We start from the raw sequence: 19,264 nt of genomic DNA on the forward strand, positions 1-19,264 counted from the left end.
CCTACTACTACTACTATTACTACCACCACTACTAGTACTACTGGCGTGTCAGTAGATGATGAGACCTAACCTACAGGGCTCAAGAAGGATGGCCCGCCTGTCAATGTCTATTCACGAATGCTGTCCGATCCATCCGTTAGACAATCATCGCATTTAGTGCGTTCATTGGGCCTAAACGTCCTATGTGCTAATATCCATCCCGTATCCAGCCCTCGTGAAAGCAATCAATCAATTTACTGCTGCTACTATGCAAGATAAGTAACGCAAATTTTTAGTGGGCTCTAACAACTGATGCCATGTTACTGGTGTCACTCCTGTGAACAAGTCGTCTTGATCTATTAGGTATAAATAAATAGGCAGTAATGAAGAAAGAATGAAAGGTATACCGAAAGAAAGAACAATAAATAACTCTATTATCACTGTTATCAGCAAAAAAATATATTGGGACAGCACAACTGGAAGAATGTAATTGGTGACGATAATTTACTGAGTTGAAAACGAGTTAACGAAACCTTTCAAGCGGTAGGCTACATTAGCAAGAAGCTCGCCGGCAATTAAGCACACACTATGCGACCTCCAAAGTCAATAGCGTTGCAGGGAAAAATTACATGCGAGAAAATGAAAGCTATTTGTAAAGCGAAACTTGTTGTCGCTGCATACATCACGCTTCACTTTTCGAACATTACGCGGTAACAACGTCCCCGTGACCAAGCAATGCGTCATGCAGATAAGGGGACCGAACAAGTAAAGTGCTGGGTGATTTGTTCTGGGCTCGCAGATAATCTATTGAGGTCGCTTACTTCGTAAGTTGACAAACTGATTACCTAGTTAACAAAAATGCTGCTTTCTCCATTGAGATGTACATTTTTGTAGACACAAGATCCAAACAGTGAGCTTCAGAATGTGATGCCGTTTGCACTTTTTGATACCGGTACCTAAATACTATTCTCCAACCAGGAGATCAACCGTGAAAGGAATGTGCTTACTATTGCGTCATCTATTGGAGCGAAGTAGATAGATAATATTATCGTTATAACGTCAGTTTAAAAACCATGCGCTCTCCTGCATATGTTATTTCCTGTATGGAGAGATTAAAAGACCGGATTAACAATGATCTAATTTTGTAACTAGGGTAGTATAAAAATGTGTGTAACAATGTTATTGTTTGTGCTGTGAGAGAGAGAGCCAATAGGGATAGGAGTACCCACGTGAGTGACATGAGCCTGTCGTATTTAAACATATTTAAATGCCATCGACGTGGGCCGGGATCGAACCCGCAACCTCAAACACAGAAAGCCAGCGCTATACCGACTACGCTACCCAGGTCGAGTTACGAAGATATAGGCCTACAACTTTCTGTATGGAATAAAACAAAATATTAGAATTACGGTAAATTTCAATCAAAGTTTTGTCACTGAAAAGCCCTGTGCACCAGAGCTTTAAAACTGGCAACACAGTAGCCGACAAGTCCATAAATGCGCATTAAATTTTATGTAATGTATTTTTCACATATCGAAAATGATTTTGAAGGAAACAAAAATTAAAAATTTACTGGTTTTTCACCATATTCAATCATCCTCTTCCCTTAAATCTTACAGAAAATTGTATTTATTTTTGGCAATCCTATTACACTAATTCCTGCATAGACGTTACACGCAATCATAGGGATTTCATAAAATTCCATGTTAATCTTTTATTATGGTCACTATTCAAGAATACCGGGAATCTTTATTAGATTACATTTTCTTATGAGTAGAGAGCGGAATTTAGGTAAAAACCTTTTTTTTTTCCTTGATACATACAGGCTTGAGATTTAATACTTACATTTTTCATGGAAATATAGATATAAAGAAAGGGGTTTTATAGTACCTAAAATGCCTAATTCGACATTAGTGCCTATTTTTAAGTATTTTTTTATTTTTGCATAATTTTTCGTAGCTGTTTAATATTTTTGTTAACATTCCGTATCGTCCACATTCCAAGACAGATAACAACTCCTTTCTAGCAGTGAACAACACAATAGAAAAGTACCTCGGGGCCACCCTTTCTCATTCCTACAATATTTCAATCATAAAATTCCAACTTTCAGTCGGCATGGGTAGCGTAGTCGGTATAGTGCTGACTTTCTGTGCTCGAGGTTGCGGGTTCGATCCCAGCCAAGGTCAATGACATTTAAGTGTGCTCATGTCAGTAGATTTACTGTCATGTAAAAGAACTCCTGCAGGACAAATTATTATTATTATTATTATTATTATTATTATTATTATTATTATTACTAGCCGTACCCGTGCGCTCCGCTGCACCCGTTAGAAATAAATATAAAGTAATTACATAATTAAAATAGGACATTTGATCCAGGGAACATTCGTGTTTGATAGAAAGATAAATCGTTTAATATGTTACTTAATTTAAATTGCATCCAAATAATTAAAATGCGATCATTTTGGTCCAGAGACCACTCATTGGTGCAATGACAATTCCTTTAACATGTTTCTAATTTTTATTACATGCAATCATAGTTTAATGAACATTGACATCATTTAGATTTAATGTGTATACTTTATTTTACTTGTTATAGGTTTCCATTGAATTATGGTAATAACTTAATTTTAACCCTTGTTTTCTACGTATTCAGTAAATGGCGCTTGGCCCACTATGGTTCTGAACCCTTCAAAAAACTTAAATTATATTATAGGATATAATATTACATTATATATTATATTATATTATATTATATTATATTATATTATATTATATTATATTATATTATATTATATTATATTATATTATATTATATTATATTATATCAGAAGTTACTGTAATAACATTATAGCATTATGTCCATCTAGAGAAACTACACTTTCCAATGGTAAAATAATAATTAATTATACAAATCGGTTAATTTAGCTTCCGATATTACTTCATACAAACACAGAAACATTCTCTGTAGGGTATCTTTCATAGCTTTCGATTGTTGCTGTCCAAGGCCCCTTATAGAAGAAGTCATTTGTTTTTTATTTCATTATACGGCCTTAGATGGCAGTTATTTTAATTTTAAAACTCATTTATCTCATTAAATATCAGTCCTATCAAACTTTTTCAAGGAATAAAACTTATCGGAAATTATTTTTAAAGAAACGTTTGTTATGTAACATTTTTCACAAAAATCAATAATAAGCGAGATATTTCAATTTATTTAATTCAGGCCTCCTTATAACCCCCCTTTTCAATAATGTATTTTGAATGCCATATAGCCTAAAATCTAAGTTACAACGAACTTAATTTATATTCCAATTTTCATCGAAATCCGTTCATCCATTATCGCGTGAAAAGGTAACAAACATACAGACAGACAGACATACAAACAAAAATTTCAAAAAAGCGATTTTCGGTTTCAGGGTGGTTAATTATATGTTAGGACCAATTATTTTTGGAAAATCGAAAATTACCAGAAAAATTTCGGCTACAGGTTTATTATTAGTATAGATTATTATTATTATTATTATTATTATTATTATTATTATTATTATTATTATTATATCTTCCTCTGTCTGTCAGCAATTTAACACAAACTCGCTGGGTTGTACCCGAATAAGCATTCTCTTACATTCCAAGACAGATAACAACCCCTTCCTTTTTTTTTTATTATCATTTGTAAGTACAACAGTAAGCGACACAATAGCCACAATAAGTGCTGATCATCTATTGTGAAGCAAACTATGGAAGTGATTGATGAATGAAAAACACTCTTATATTAGTGACATTCTTTAACAAGAAGCCTATATTTTATATTATAGAGCCTAAATAAAGGAGTTTAAGAGCCTATTTTAGGCGCCTAAAATGCCACTTTTAAGGGCCTAAAATTGCGCTCTCTAGTTATGAGGGTGGCAGTCTACACTACTAACAAGGAATGGCGCTAAAAATAAAACGTAAAGCTGTAACAAGAGTCAAATAATCAAATTTGTAAAATGCTACTGCGTCGTGCTTAAGAGGGGTGGGTGCATGCGATCTCGGAATCTGAACGCTTGCTGACGGACAGGAAGGTCCCCCCCACCTCGTTGCACCTGGAACATATGACGCGCGACCCGCCTTGGCTGAGTGCTGACGGTAGCGGTTGGGGCGACAGATGTGTCTGAGTGTGTGTGTGCGGAACGCAACGCGTGGCGTCCATGTTACATCACACAGGTGGCCCCGTCACACGGTAACGGCGCAGATATCCAACTATGTCAGTAAAGGAAGACCTTTCGGATTAGGTAAGGACTCTTGTAATCTTTAATTAGCAGTGTAAACTACTGGGTCAATGCAAACGCTCGTAGGGTTTTTTCGCTGCGACTTAATAGTAACACGCGTTACAAGAGCGGTATGTTGAAGTTTTCATGTTCGAGGAAAAGTTTGAAAAAGCGAAACGTAGTTGAGCTTTTTTAATTTCCGAGAATTGAAAGAAAACATACCGCTCGTGTATCGTACATTATTTTGTGCGAAGATCGTTTATTACATACCTGAAAGAGGAATTTCTAATTAGTTGCAATGAAATCTCCATCTTGGTTTCTGTTCAATGACGGCAAATTTGCAAAACAAAAATATCTATCTTCAACACTGTTGCTTTAAAATGTTTTCTGTGTTTACTATACTCCAGCAGGCCGTGATATACGTCTGTCTTTTTTTCCCCCAGTCTATAAATGCGAACTTAAAACAAAAGGCTTCCTTTAATGTTACTTGCATCACGAATGCAGTAACTTTAGTGGAGTTGTAGAGTTTACTTAATTTTTGCAAATATTTAAAAACAATAATTAACAGTGCAATTTAGGTGAAATTGCAGTGGTAAGTTTCCAATTTATAATTAAGCTTATTACTATATTGAACGTCTCTAAAAATAATATGTTAAAAGCCTAAAGCAGTAAAATCAATGTCACTTAAGCGGTAAGGAGAGGAAAATTGTTATGTGTGTTAGATTGGGAATACTGAATGTGGAATTTTAGACTTACCGCGGATTGGTTTTGTGCGCAAACCAAGCAAATACGCACGATCTCGCACAAATTTTTATTTGACATGAATAGAAGACAAAAATTAATCAGTAATATATTCTCCTACATTATTTAAGACTCTCTGCTAAAGTTGGGGTAGTTTTTCGATTCCGCATCTGAAGAAATCTGCTCCTTTGGAGCTAAAGAAATCGTCATGTCAAATTTGTAAAGTATCTTCGTTATTAAAGGAGTTCCCTTGAAGATTGTTGGCTACATACATACATACACACATACATGCATACATGCATACATACATACATACATACATACATACATACATACATACATACATACATACATACATACATACATAGTCTACAGTGGAAGCTCTTAAGTTCGACAGAAAACAAGTTCGACATCCTATAGTTCGACTGCTTACGTAGGAGAATTAGACACGCCTCTATACGGGCACTAAGAAATGGGTTTGCCATTTGAATGGGAATTGGTTCTGTGTCTTATAGTGATACTTTTGTTAAAGGAAAACAGAATATTTTATTGATTAGGACATCCATATTTAATCACTGATTTTAAATTAATGAACTCTTCTTTTTCTATTTGAGAACTGTGCCGTTTGTGAGACGGAACTGTCGAAACCCACTGTGGTACTAGAAGCGCATACACAAGTCGCGGGGCGGGCAGGAAATGCAAGTACAGTACTGTATTCGTTGAATTTGTATTCATTTCACCTGCCACACCCACTACCCTTATTGGACTGAACTTTCAATTCTGTTCAGTCGAACTTAGGAGAGTCCACTGTACATGCATGCATACATACATACATACATACATACATACATACATACATACATACATACATACATACATACATACATACATACATACATACATACATACGCCTTTCACTGCAAACCCAGCTTTCTCCAATCTTTCCTATTTTCTGCCTTCCTCTTAGTCTCCGCATATGATCCACATATCTTAATGTAGTCTATCATCTGATATCTTCTTCTGCCCCGAACTCTTCTACCGTTCACCATTCCTTCCAGTGTATCCTTCAGAAGGTATTTTCTTCTCAACCAGTGACCCAGACCATTCCTTTTCCTCTTTCTGATCAGTTTCAACATCATTCTTTCTTCACCCACTCTTTTCAACACAGCTTCGTTTCTTATTCTGCCTGTCCATTTCACACGCTCCATACTTCTCCATATCCACATTTCAAATGTTTTTAGTCGTTTCTCTTCACTTCATCGTAATGTCCATATTTCTGCCCCACACAAAACACTTCACTAATCTCTTCCTTAGTTTTTTCTCCAGAGGTTCGCAAGAGATGCTCATTTTCCTATTAAAAGCTTCCTTTGCCATTGCTATTCTCCTTTTGACTTCTTGGCAGCAGCTCATGTTACTGCTTATAGTACACTCTTAAGTATTTGAAGCTGTCCACTTGCTCTACTGCCTCGTTTAGAATTCGCAAGTTTACCTTCTTTACTTTTCTTCCTATGACCATGGTCTTCGTTTTTTTTTGGCATTTATCTTCATTCCATACTGCTCACAGCTGCCATTTAGCTCCAGTAGCATATCCCTTAGTACCTATTATCTCCTCTTCTGCTAACAACGCCATATCATCAGCAAATCTCAAAGAATAACCCCTTAAAATTAATGACATTACTTACGGTTTATCTTGTATACTAAAAGTTATAATATATTGTTTACTTCATGGGGAAAAAATATTTCACGCTCAATCATATTCACAATCCTTATAAATAAGAACAAATCCCTTAGGAATTCCTCAAAGAATAACGCCCTGAAATTAACGACATTACTTAGGGTTTACTCTGTATATTCAAAGAGTTGAAAGAAGATATAATAAACAAAAAAAATCATGTAGTTGTGTTAGAAACTAAGCTATGATAAAATAAATTGTTATTATTTTCACAACTTTTGCATCACTTAACAAGCAACTCCCCTGAAGGAAAAGATTGCAGACATATAGGCAAATACCTTACTATAATAATACCGGACAGCTGTATACTAGTAGCATTGGCGGGAGTGCGAAATATCACGGACCTGACATCTAGCGGAGGGGGATGGAATTATGTCCACATATACAAATATTAACATAGCGGGATTCGGACTATTGTTTAAAACGTGAGTTACTAATGTGGAATAATATATGAAACACTTAAGAAAGGTTGAATAGTATCTAATGTAAAATTATTACCTTATATCAGAGCTGCATATTATGAGAATATTGCATACTTCATATTACTTCCTGTAATTATTAATTGTTACATATTTTTTCTTTACTTTAGTGAGACAAAATCAGTTCTGACATTAGGAATGAATTTACAATAATGCTTTATATACCCATTGCTGACAACTGCAAAAATAAAAATAGTAGTACTCTGATGCTTGTAAGAACTATTAGTAAAGACATGTAGACAACAATAAAACTTAATTTGCTAAAACCTTAAAATTCCCAATATAATTATTTTAACTTCTATTCATTTATTAAGCCTAAATAAAAAAGCTAATTTTTATTGTTCTATCAACACAGAGACAAAGGCATTAGGCCTAATAAAGAATTTTGTTGACTCACGTTTTATGAACTCTCGGAAATCAAAAGTAGCCTACGATTTGGAGCAATTTGTAATGCTGAAATTGTCAAAATTATAAACAGCACACATACGAGTACAACCTGACATTTTAACACAGCACTAATTAATAAAACTATTAATTAGCCCAGCAACAATATATATTGCAGTTGATTACAGCTTGTTTCGCGAGTATATCCACACCGGCAGGTAGGTAGCAGCACCAGCGTCGTTCGCACGCAAAACTGCTAGCTGTCCGGTATTATTATAGTAAGGTATTTGATGTAGGCCTAACAGAAACAGGAATGCTTAGCAACATCAACAATCGTCAGATTGGGGCCGCCCCTGTCTTTCCGATCAACATATTATCTCTCTACAAGAGCTCGGTAATAGCACGGCCTTATAGGTAGCAATCAGGGTGACAGCTCTTTCTTATGCTAATTGAACGTTTGACTTGAAGGCTATGCAAGAAGTAGCAATGATCCCCTGCATGCTTTCGCAAGTCCGTGTCCTTGACTACTTTGAAAATTATTTTGTGTCTGATCAACGGGTTTAAATCCCGAATCTGAACGTAACCCGGTAGTCTAGTGAGGGCTGCAGTCTAGCAGTGCCAGATTCTAATCGAATCCGAGACACGTGTGCGTGTATATCACAATGAAACATAATTCCACTGTAAATGCCTGTCTGACCTTCCGCGTCTTTGTCCATCTCCACGCATGTATCAAGCGTTATTTACATTACCCGTTTATAACCAATATGGAAAATACTGATTACTCCGGAAGATAAAACTGCATACCGGTAACCATCGCAACGTTTGTCTTTAGCCTCTTATGGACTGTGCGTTGACAAAGGAAGGTCGCTATCTGGAAACAAGATTTTTAATGAAACGTATACACAGCTACAATGTTTAAAGAAAAGATTTCAAGATACGTTGGTTATAGGCGTGCATAAAATTATTATTTTTCATCACAACTATAATTTGTCTGCTCCCATACTAAAATTTATACATTTACTGTGTGATATTAAGTTTATATGTAGGCTTATATAAATGGGGTTCAGTTTGAAAGAGATTAGTTTATTTAGAAACGTCAAATCGACGGGAGAATTCGAAAGAGAAACAACTGAAAATTCAAAGTTTTGAGAAAATTGAATTATAATGCGGGATCGAATATCACACAAATAACAGCCAGTTACCATACAACAACAACAACAACAACAACAACTATCATGAAACTTCTATGGAAGTGACGTCATGAATGATGCCAACACCAGAAATGTAAATATACCACATAACATTATTCATTTTGGCGAACAAAAATATATTCCGGAAACTTTTTGAACCGAGTAGTATTAAAAATTAAAAAAAAAAAACAAACAAATTAACAAAATTACAAAATATGTTTATTATTTTATCTTACTGGTGAATTGTTACTATAGAAACTACTAAAACAATCACCGCCTTCTGCAACGTATCTAAAAACGGCGCTTATGCCTAGTGCTTTCAATTTAATTTTTCATAGCTAACCTAATTAAAATATCTAGCCTGAAAATGACAGCAAATTTAGCAGCTGTTCGTTCCGTTCCCGGCAGATCTCTCGACGGTACCCGATGCAGGCATGGCTGCCCTGGGACTGAAACTTTAGCACACGTCTTGGGATTCTGTGAACAGGGATTGCTCTTGAGGAACTCTAGACATCATCTTGTAAGATCCAAAATTGCTGCCGCATTAAGAAATAAGGGCTGGATAGTAGAAGAAGAAATCTCCTGTCTAGCTGAAAATGGGTCAACGAGACGAGTATATATTTTAGCGTACAATGCTGACACTAAATAGGGCATCATTGTGGACCCCACGATACGTTTTGAAGTAGAATGTCATCAGTCAGCCGAGGTCCACCTTGAGAAGAAGTCGATCTATGAGCCTACAGTCAACTATTTCAAGCTGAAATATGCCTTAATTCACGTTGAGGTATTCGGCTTGCTCATAGGTGCTCGAGGGACTATACCAGCTTTTTTCGAAGAATTTCGACGGCAGTTTGCTCTGGCAACATCCCTGAGGGAAGACATTGTGATAATTGTGTTAAAAAATCCTGCCAAATCCTAATTAATCACGTGGTACCACATTAATACCAATTGTAATTTTTCATGCCCTTTTCTTTGTTTTCCTACTTTTTAAATTTAATATCTATGTTTACATATGTATATTAATTTTTTTGAGGATATACTGAGTCCGTAAGGGCTATCCTCAATGGGGCAGTTTAAAAATTAAAAATTAATCATAAAATATTATTATATGTATTACTGCAATATTCTAATGGCAACAAGAAAGTGTGTACAACTCCTGATTAACCGGTGCTTATCTCTACTTGAAATTTCTGACTATCCTATCAATTGTAACTTGTATGTCAACAATATCTGAACTTCCCACTTGGTCTACAGATGGCGATCGGGACTCGTGCCCGCGAATGAGATACATCTCTTTCCCCTTTGTCTGGTTATGATTTTTCTGAGGTTTCAACCAACGAATTCTCGGACTCATCTGCCAAAAATATCGTCTATCATCAATCATATTGACGCTAGAAACCTGTGCAATTGATATAGCGTCGTAAAAAACCGATTAAAAATAGTACTATGGCTAGATGGTTAACATCACAGACTATTATGTATGAGTCGTTAGTTCGATTCTACCGACTTTCGCTTTTCCTCCTCGTGACATCAATCATTATTTAGCAACAGATGCTGTAGGCGTACGAGCGTAGTTTTAAGAGTACTAATGACGGCACCTTTATAAAAGTCTTTACTTTCTCGTGATACAAAGTGTACAAGGAAGTGTCTGTAATACTGCAGATCATACGATTTAGAGATTTTCACGGAAATACACGTTTTTAACCTCACTAATGTCAAAAAAATGGTTTGGAGCATGCTGCCTAGTTATACGTCTCTCTACTGGATGTTCAGTTCAAAGTGTGTCCTGGCTCGCTGTATGCCGTCATGTGGCTAGCCGATGAGCCTAGAGAATTCAATCTTCCTACACTTCCGCAGAGGTGTATTACTTATGTGCCAGAGAAGTTGCCTAGCAAGTACAGCGTTCATTCAGAAGAGTACTTACTGATACGTACGGTAACGCCGGTAGTGGCAAGAATGTGAACTGTTTCGAAACATGTACTGAGGTGAGTTTTTTTCTTACTGTCGGGATATGTGGAGAGATTTAAGACGATTACTTACGTATTTGTTGACATTAATTTCGACGGTCAACATGGACACGGAGCATTTTATTTGTGTTGTGGAATGTTTCCGTAAGCAACCGATGATAAATACCCTGCGTACGACTTGCTCGCGCAAAACACAATGCGAAAGAGGTTATGGTAGCACATAGACCGTACAGACCGCCATCTGTTGCTACGACGTTCAAGTTATACCGTACACGTTCTCAAGTTCAGATTGAACGTCTTGATTAATAGGCAACCTCTCTGACACAAAAGCTGAAACTAGCTTCAAATCGCTGACTCATCAACAGTGACGTCATGACACACTTTGAAATTAACACCCAGTATATTTACGTATATCTATATCTATCTATAACCTAGCAGTCTCTATCTCTATCCATAAGCTCTATCCCTCTTTCTCTTTCTTTCTTCTCTCTCTCTCTCTCTCTCTCTCTCTCTTTCTCAAGGTGGTCGGGTAGTTCAGTTAATAGAACAACTGTGTCTGCGGAATGAAAGGTCCCGGGTTCAGACGGAATTTTTCTCGTCAAAACTTTCAAAACGTCCCCGAGTTCACTCAGCCGCCTGTCAAATTGAATACCGGGTCTTTCCTACAGGTAAAAGGCGATCGGAACGTGGTGCCGAGGTCAAGAAAGCAGAGAGTTCTATACCCATATCCCTCAAGCTCCTGAGTCCTGAAAGTATAGTATACTCATACATTTTGTCATAAGATGTATGTGTAGAGACCCGAAGTATAGTATAATATACTTGCATTTGTACCCTAACTGTAACCTGCAGAATTTTTTCAGCATTTTTTTTTCATGTCAGTGACTTTTTTCAAAGTGTAGAATTATATTGAAATTTAATAATAAAACAACAAATGCTTCAGGACTCGGAAGGTTAAAGGGATACCTTTATTTTTACTTCTCTCCTAAGTTAGTATATGGATTTTGTTCATATTCAGTATCTACAAGTTAATTTATGCTGCACGTGGAATATAATAATTGTATAGTGTTCAAAGAAAGTGTTCCACATTATTTTATTACAAACTTATGAAGAAATAGAACAGTCTGTTTATGATGTTGTATGTTAAAATGTATAAAGATTGCTAAGAGAAAAAAACAAACAAACAAAAAACAATTGTGAATTTCTTTTAATACTCAATGTAATGTACGGTATAGTTTATGTTATTATACATTAAAATGTACAGAAGTGGCAAAAAAACCGGACCGACCCTTGTAGCTGATTTCAGAACCTTGTTCACTCCAGAGCACGATAGACTGGTAAGTAAGACTTTCGTGGTTCGAATCCTGCCTGGGAAGGAAACTTTCTTTTTTGTTCCTTATTCAAATTTATTCCCAGTACTTTTCGATTGCTGGTAAAATTCATGTTCTGGGAATAATAAGTTAATTAAGTAGTAAAATATCGCTGCAATCGAAAAGTATTGGGAATAAATTTGAATAAGGAACAAAAAAAAGTTTCCTTCCCAGGCAGGATTCGAACCACGAAAGTCTTAGTTACCAGTCTATCGTGCTCTGGAGTGAACAAGGCTCTGAAATCAGCTACAAGGGTCGGTCCGGTTTTTTCGTCACTACTGTACAAATATAGCAAAAAAAAAAAAACAACAAAAAACAAAAATTGTAGATTTCCTTTAATGCATAATGTATTGTACAGTACAGTACAGTTTACTTTATTATAATTTATAGTCACAATAATATTTAATTTCTCAAAACTTTATACTGCAATATCTTCCACTGTGTGAGGATCTTCCATTGTGCTAAAAAAATATTGCATATTTCTTCACAAGTTTGCAATAAACTAATATGTCACAATTTTTTGAGCAAAAAAGAAATATCGTAGTATTTCTTCACAAGTTTTCAATGAAATAATATCCAATAATTTCTTTGAGCACTGTAGTAAAAAAATTGTAGATTCTTATTTCAGAAAAAAAAAACTAATTATTGCTAAATTACTGTAGGGCCAATTTATATTACATAATTTATTTCTTCTGATTGAGGTTCTGGCTGATATGTACATCTATAATCAGGCAGTACATCTCACTTGACAATGTGTGTCGCAGGAAGAACAATTTGTATGCATCTTAAGTCTGATTAGTGTAATATGTTCCTAGTCGGCGATGTATGCAATGGAGGGGAAAAGGAACTGGCCACCTACCCCATTATCTCCTGACCTAGTTGCCTCATAAGTGGTACCTTTTTGTATTACTTTGATGTTCAGACCTGTCTTCAGACAGCTGACTAAACAACAACATTTATTTATGTAAAAGTCCTTGCGAACAAAACATGTACAGTACATGAGAGGATCAGAAGAAACAGACCCGAGTGGTAAGATGCCAATCGAGTTTGGCAACCACGTGAAGTACGATAATCCGTTATTTTGGACACTTGTCAAAAAATTTGTAAATTTCTGATTACTGTGCCAAATGGTATAATAAAATATAAACCTAAAACAATCCCTCAACTTTATGATTAATGTTTTTCATGAAAGATGAGGATAAAAACGGTAATGACTGTAATATGCTAACTTACTTACTTATGACTTTAAAGGAACCCGGAGGTTCATTGCCGCCCTCATAAAAGACCGCCATCGATTCCTATCATGTGCAAGATTAATCCAGTTTCTATCATCATATCCCAACTCTCTCAAATCTATTTTAATATTATCCTCTCATCTATGTCTCGGCCTCCCCAAAGGTCTTTTTCCCTCCGACCTCCCAATTAACACTCTACATGCATTTCTGGATTCGCCCATACGTGCTATATGCCCTACCCATCTCAAACGTCTAGATTTAATGTTTCTAATTATGTCAGGTGAAGAATAGAATGCGTGCAGTTCTGCGTTGCGTAACTTCCTCTATTCTCCTGTAACTTCATCCCTTTTAACCTGGAATATTTTCCTAAGAACCTTATTCTCAAACACCCTATAATATGCTAACAATAGTAATAATTAGACTTCGTTGAATTGCCACACGCAGCATGCAATCAGGTTGCCGATGTACGGTAGTATAGAGGTGAGCGACATCCCGGTCCCGTAGTATAAGCAGTTCATGTTAAGAGTTGTGACCTGTCCAAATAGATAGAGCAGCTACAGCTAATGTATACCTATGTAAGCACTTGTTTTTGCATTACTATGTTTGGAATAGTCAAAGTTTAACATTTGTTCAGTGCAGACAAGAATTCAATCAAACATACTACAATGAGGGTGTTGCTGTTCCAAACAATTGCTCCTGGAATACCCTTACCCCCGCAGCCAGTCTTGACTCGTTGGGGAACGTGGTTGGATTCTGTTAATTATTATGCAGAACATTACGGAAAAATAATGGAGGTAATTCATGTAATGTATGAATTACCTCCATAGACATAGATAGATAACTGTCTATAGATAACTGTCTATAGTACTATAGTTACTATAGATAACTGTCTATAGTACAGACAGTTCCGCTGTTGCAGCTGTGAAATCGTTGCTTTCTGATTAAATTTTAAGAGTTATATCTCACTATAAAATAATTGTGTATTTACTTGTTTAGGTATTTCCTACTTCAATGATCATTCATTATATTTCTTGAATGCAGGATACAGGTTTTATTGTAACCGTAATATACTGCTCAGTGTTTACATAGAGGCATACTCCATCTGTTGCACACCTCCTTCTCAATCAGTCTATACCGCGTGCACAGTAAACCTTGCGAATCTCGTGGCAATTCCACGAAGTCTAGTAATAATAACACTAGTAATGCCAAAGACTGTTCACAAATAGATATTACGCCAATAAACGCCTTTTATGTGTTAGAGATTAAGTCGTTTTCTTAGGTGAAAATTTCCAGTCGATTTCTTCGGTTTAACTACACATCGTCTTTGCTTTATAGGGCTAATAAGAAAATAAAGCTTGATGTGTATATTTTAGGAAGAAATAACCGGAACGTTGAACCAACCACAGCAACAAACAGACTTAGAACTGAACTAACACGATTAACTTTGTATATTTTTATTGTATTCCCAAATGGGTTTGTGCAGACATGCATGTAACATTACGCTGAATTGTATATCAGGTTGAGATCACATCTTTAAAACACATCACACAGCCAAAACAAATGAACGTGTTGTAGCAACAAGCCAGGATATTTATATACCTGTCGATTCCGATAGCAGCTGAAGAATATCGAGCAGATAAAAACTGGCAGTAGCTAATGGTGATGGATCTGAGAGGTGTTGCTACTGGAAGCAAACAGTTTTACTCCAAGGTGTAAGCAAGCTGGGAAATCCTTACCTTGCGTGAGTTTATACAGCTGTGTTAATCGTCAATAAACAGCAACTCACACTTATGCACTCACGCGCGTGCTGAAGGGTAAATTATTCCGTAAGGCAATGAAAGAAGAAAATCGACTTCAGAGTTAACAAGTGTTCGTGATTTCTTTAAATATGGACTTAGTACACACGACGACTTAATCTGATGCTGTATGCTTGTGTAAATAGATGATAGGCTGTGTTTATTTACAGATTATGTAACTCCGACTGCCGATCCCAGCGGTGTTGTGTCGGTGGTCTGGCCGTGTAACCATCGGGGTTGCGGATTCGGTGCCCTGTCAAGGTACAGTACTCAAATTGTATTTTCAGTGATGTCTTTTATTTCATAAAAGAATTGATTTGTAATTCCCGATATGATGATATGATATTTGAATCCTCTAGATTCAAAACCCTCTAAAGACCATTTTGTTCAGAACTGAGTTATGCCCACATACTGCTTATGAAGAATGAATTCTAATGATTTATAGAGTTTGAATTCAAAAAGTCACTAAATTTAATGCAAAACGTTTGTTGAAAGTCACTGTTAGGTTGAAAATTCCCTCTATTTGCCACCAGTTACTGTTAAAATCATTTAATTTGTGGAATGTATATAGGCTAGGGGATTTTGAATCTTTAGGATTCATTTATTCAGCCATCATACTGTATTTCTGTAAGACATATCTGTTACAATTCTATATTACTCCAGATCTACCTTACTTTACAATTCTATTCACCTATGCCAAGTCTTTTAATACCCTAAAAATTAATCCAATATCCTTAAAAAAAAATAACACATTCAATTAGCTACTATCTAATCACACACACACTATAAGAAAGATCAATTTAAAAGGCCTACATCATTGGTTTTAACTTTCTCTTCCTATTTCAGCTTCACTATCATTAAAAATTTGCCTATTTTTCTTTAACTCGCTTATATTAATTTTACTAGATATTTTCTTATATGCTACATATCTATTAATACCCCAAAAAATTTTGTCTACCCACTTTTTCCTTGTATTGTCTGTTTTTTAACATTCTAATGCTATATGAGACGCGCCTTCTTCCATGCCGCAAAAGGGGCATATATCCTTCTTTATCGTACCCCTCCTATTTTTCAATTTCCATAATCCTAACCTCCACTAAGCTAAGCCCATCTTCACTTCCCCGTTATTTAGCCTATTCTTACATATTCTTCTTGTTCCCAATATGCCTTTATGTTCTTAATATTACTTAATGTTCTTAATCCCTTCAGATTTTGATGTAACTCTTGCCTTGTAATTTCGTTGCACCTTCCTTTTACAAATTAAATTTAAATTCATTACTCCAGTTTCATCCAATAACCATTTTAGACCTAATCTACTCATCTTGTTCTTTAAATCTTCTAGCAATTGGATTTCAATTTCGTGTCCCGAAGAAAATTCGAACACTTCTTTTCAATGGCACTATCCTCTTTCGACATAATATGACCTAAGAATTTTATTTTCCTTACTAGTATCGTTTCTAGAATATTATCTATCCCCAGTTCGTAATTCCCAATAATTATCGAAGTAAATGACTCTTTTCATTCACTCAAGCATAATTTTTATTTAATTAATTAATAATGCAAATAAAAATAATTACGTGTCAACAAATTACCAGTACTTAAATATAAGTAAGTAAATAAATAAATAACTAATGAAATTTATAACTATAACAAATATAAGTTAAAAATAAAAGGATAAAAGAAATAATTGTACCGAATGAGCTGAACTCCTATTTGGAGTTACAGTAGAAAGAAACATCAATAAAACAGACATGTAATGTCAAAAAAAAAACAATAGAATAAAGGATTCTTGTACTATTTAAGAGTTCAAAAGGGCGTTACAAGTAAAGTTCTGTTAGATTGGTCCGAAAGATGAATTTTGTTTTTCTCTTAGAACAATAATGAGCCGTTCAGAGCAAAAGTGGTGTAAGTCAAAATTTGGTAATGAGGTTTAAAGTAAAAATTATGTAAAATACAGCGCAAAGTAGCAATTAAAATGTCCTTATTGCTATCCACTGACTACTAATAGTTAAAATAAATTGAATATTAATTGCTACTTTGTCCTGTATTTTACAGAATGTTTACTTTAATTCCCCTTACCCATTTCTGACTTACACCACTTCTGCTCTGAACGGCTCAATTAATATTACCTTACAGAGGTAAGATGATTTTGTTATATCTTGGGCCTAAATTTGCACGTTGTTTTATTCCCTTAGTAGTTTTACTCCTTAGTTCTTTTAACGTTATTGGGCCATTCCGCCTAACGCAATAATAATTGTGAGAATATGTTATAAATAAAAGGTCTTTTTCATCAATGCAATTTATATTTTAAATAAATTACCAAAGGGTGTCCATACTATAGAGCTAAGTAAATTTAAATCTGTTCTTAAAATATGGCTTCTTGATAATCCGTTTTACAATATTAATACGTTCGTAAATTCATATGTCAGTGCTGTTTATTAAAACGTGCGTTATAACTTCAGGTGTCTGAAGTTCTTGACAATAAACTGATTAAAACTTTCGCAGCTTTTATTAAAATAAGTAAATAACATTAAATTATATAATTGGATTATTTATAATTCTTTAAATACTGTAAACATAAAATTGGTTAGGTAAAGTAAAGATTCATTTAAGACAAATTTTTATAATTCGTTTCTAAACCAAAATTAGGGAGTTGAGAGTGATTTTCCAAATTACCCCCATCCTGATATACCATATTATTGCAATGTAGGTTCAACAAGAGCTAAGCATACTAGACGTGACACAGTAAATGTAATAAAAAACTAGGTATATAACAAATTTGTAAACAGTTTTTCTCAGTCCACTCCCTGTATAATTAATATGTTTTGTCGTATCTTAACTGCTGATCTATGTTTATTCATAAACATTATATATAAGTACAGTAGATTGATTTAAGATAGGATAAATACAGTTCGAAAAACTTGTCCAATTATTACAATGGATTTTTACATTTATTTCACTTGGTTTCTGCATGTTCGTATTCTCATACAGTTCTTCCCAAGTTATATCCACCATTTTCAGAGCCGAGCCTTGAGTTAATAGCTTTTCATTTTGTATACAATTCTAACCTTAATTATATTTTATTTTTTATTGTAGACCATCTCTTAATTTTATTGCACAGGCTTCATATTTCATGAAACTTTGTTGCACATTATTTTCAACACACTATTTTCCAGCGAAGACAATATTGAGGTTATTGAATCACGCATATATTATCACCGCGCTCTCATGGTTAACATGTCGGCATCATACAATAACGTGCGGTGTTCTTTTAAAATATAATTTTGCCGACCGATTGTTGCTCTGTAGGTTTCACTCTAAGCGTCATGTTGTCACGTCTACTTGCTCGATAAGAATAAGCACTAGTTTGTTATGTTGTTAATGGGTATTATTATTATTAATTTATTATTATTATTATTATTATTATTATTATTATTTCATATACGAGTTCGTTGACATTCTTAACTCTTAATAATAATTTTTAATCACATATCTTAATGTTCGTCCCCAGCACAAGACATTGCAACCTAGTTTTTAATCCACGTGGATTAGACAAGTAGATGTCATTTAATAATGGAAGCAGCTTGTTGGTTGCAATACTGAAATTGAGGCGAGTGATTGGAGCGGCGACACAAGAAATTGAAAACAATAATTCAATTAAATTTCAAAGACCTGCCGAATGTTATGCACGAGGCCGCTCAAAGACCTGCCGAATGTTAACCATGAGAGCGCGGCGATAATACCTACAGAGATCTCTGAAATTCTGCCTTCATTATTTGTCTATCCGGCCTTCTCTCTGTCTTTGTTTGTCTATGCTGTCTTTACCATAGACACACACACATAACGAATGACATCTTATAAGACTTGTTTCCATTTTCGGAAATAGCTTAAAAAACGTATTCAAATGCAGGATGTGTTTTGTGGGAGGTCATTGTATTTCAAGCATGGGATCTGTCAATGATTTAACGTAGCCACCCAGTCCTGGCCCTGAATCTGGTCACTGCAGGAAGTTGTTGTGGTTCATGACATCTGTCTTGATAGAGGCTGGTAACGTCCCGGCCCATTGTCGTGTTACAGCTGTATGTGTGGGCCCATTCGTTAGATCGAGCCAAGAAACTGGACTACGTCGCGAGGAACAGCTGGG

General features: G+C 35.3%; 1 protein-coding gene across 2 annotated transcripts in view; it reads left to right on the forward strand.

Moving 5' to 3' along the window:
- The window catches only part of insc (inscuteable), a 290,338-nt gene that overhangs the window by 104,003 nt on the left and 167,071 nt on the right, over positions 1-19,264 (forward strand). Inside the window, exons 1-2 of one of the 2 annotated variants that reach the window (XM_069823100.1) lie at positions 4,117-4,253; positions 15,291-15,381. The gene's annotated coding sequence lies outside the window, so the exon portion shown is untranslated. Of the gene's footprint in view, positions 1-4,116; positions 4,254-15,290; positions 15,382-19,264 lie in introns of those variants that run through there. The other variant, XM_069823099.1, reaches the window with a different exon arrangement.

The sequence above is a fragment of the Periplaneta americana genome, chromosome 4 (assembly GCF_040183065.1).
Source record: "Periplaneta americana isolate PAMFEO1 chromosome 4, P.americana_PAMFEO1_priV1, whole genome shotgun sequence".
Lineage (NCBI taxonomy): Eukaryota > Metazoa > Arthropoda > Insecta > Blattodea > Blattidae > Periplaneta > Periplaneta americana.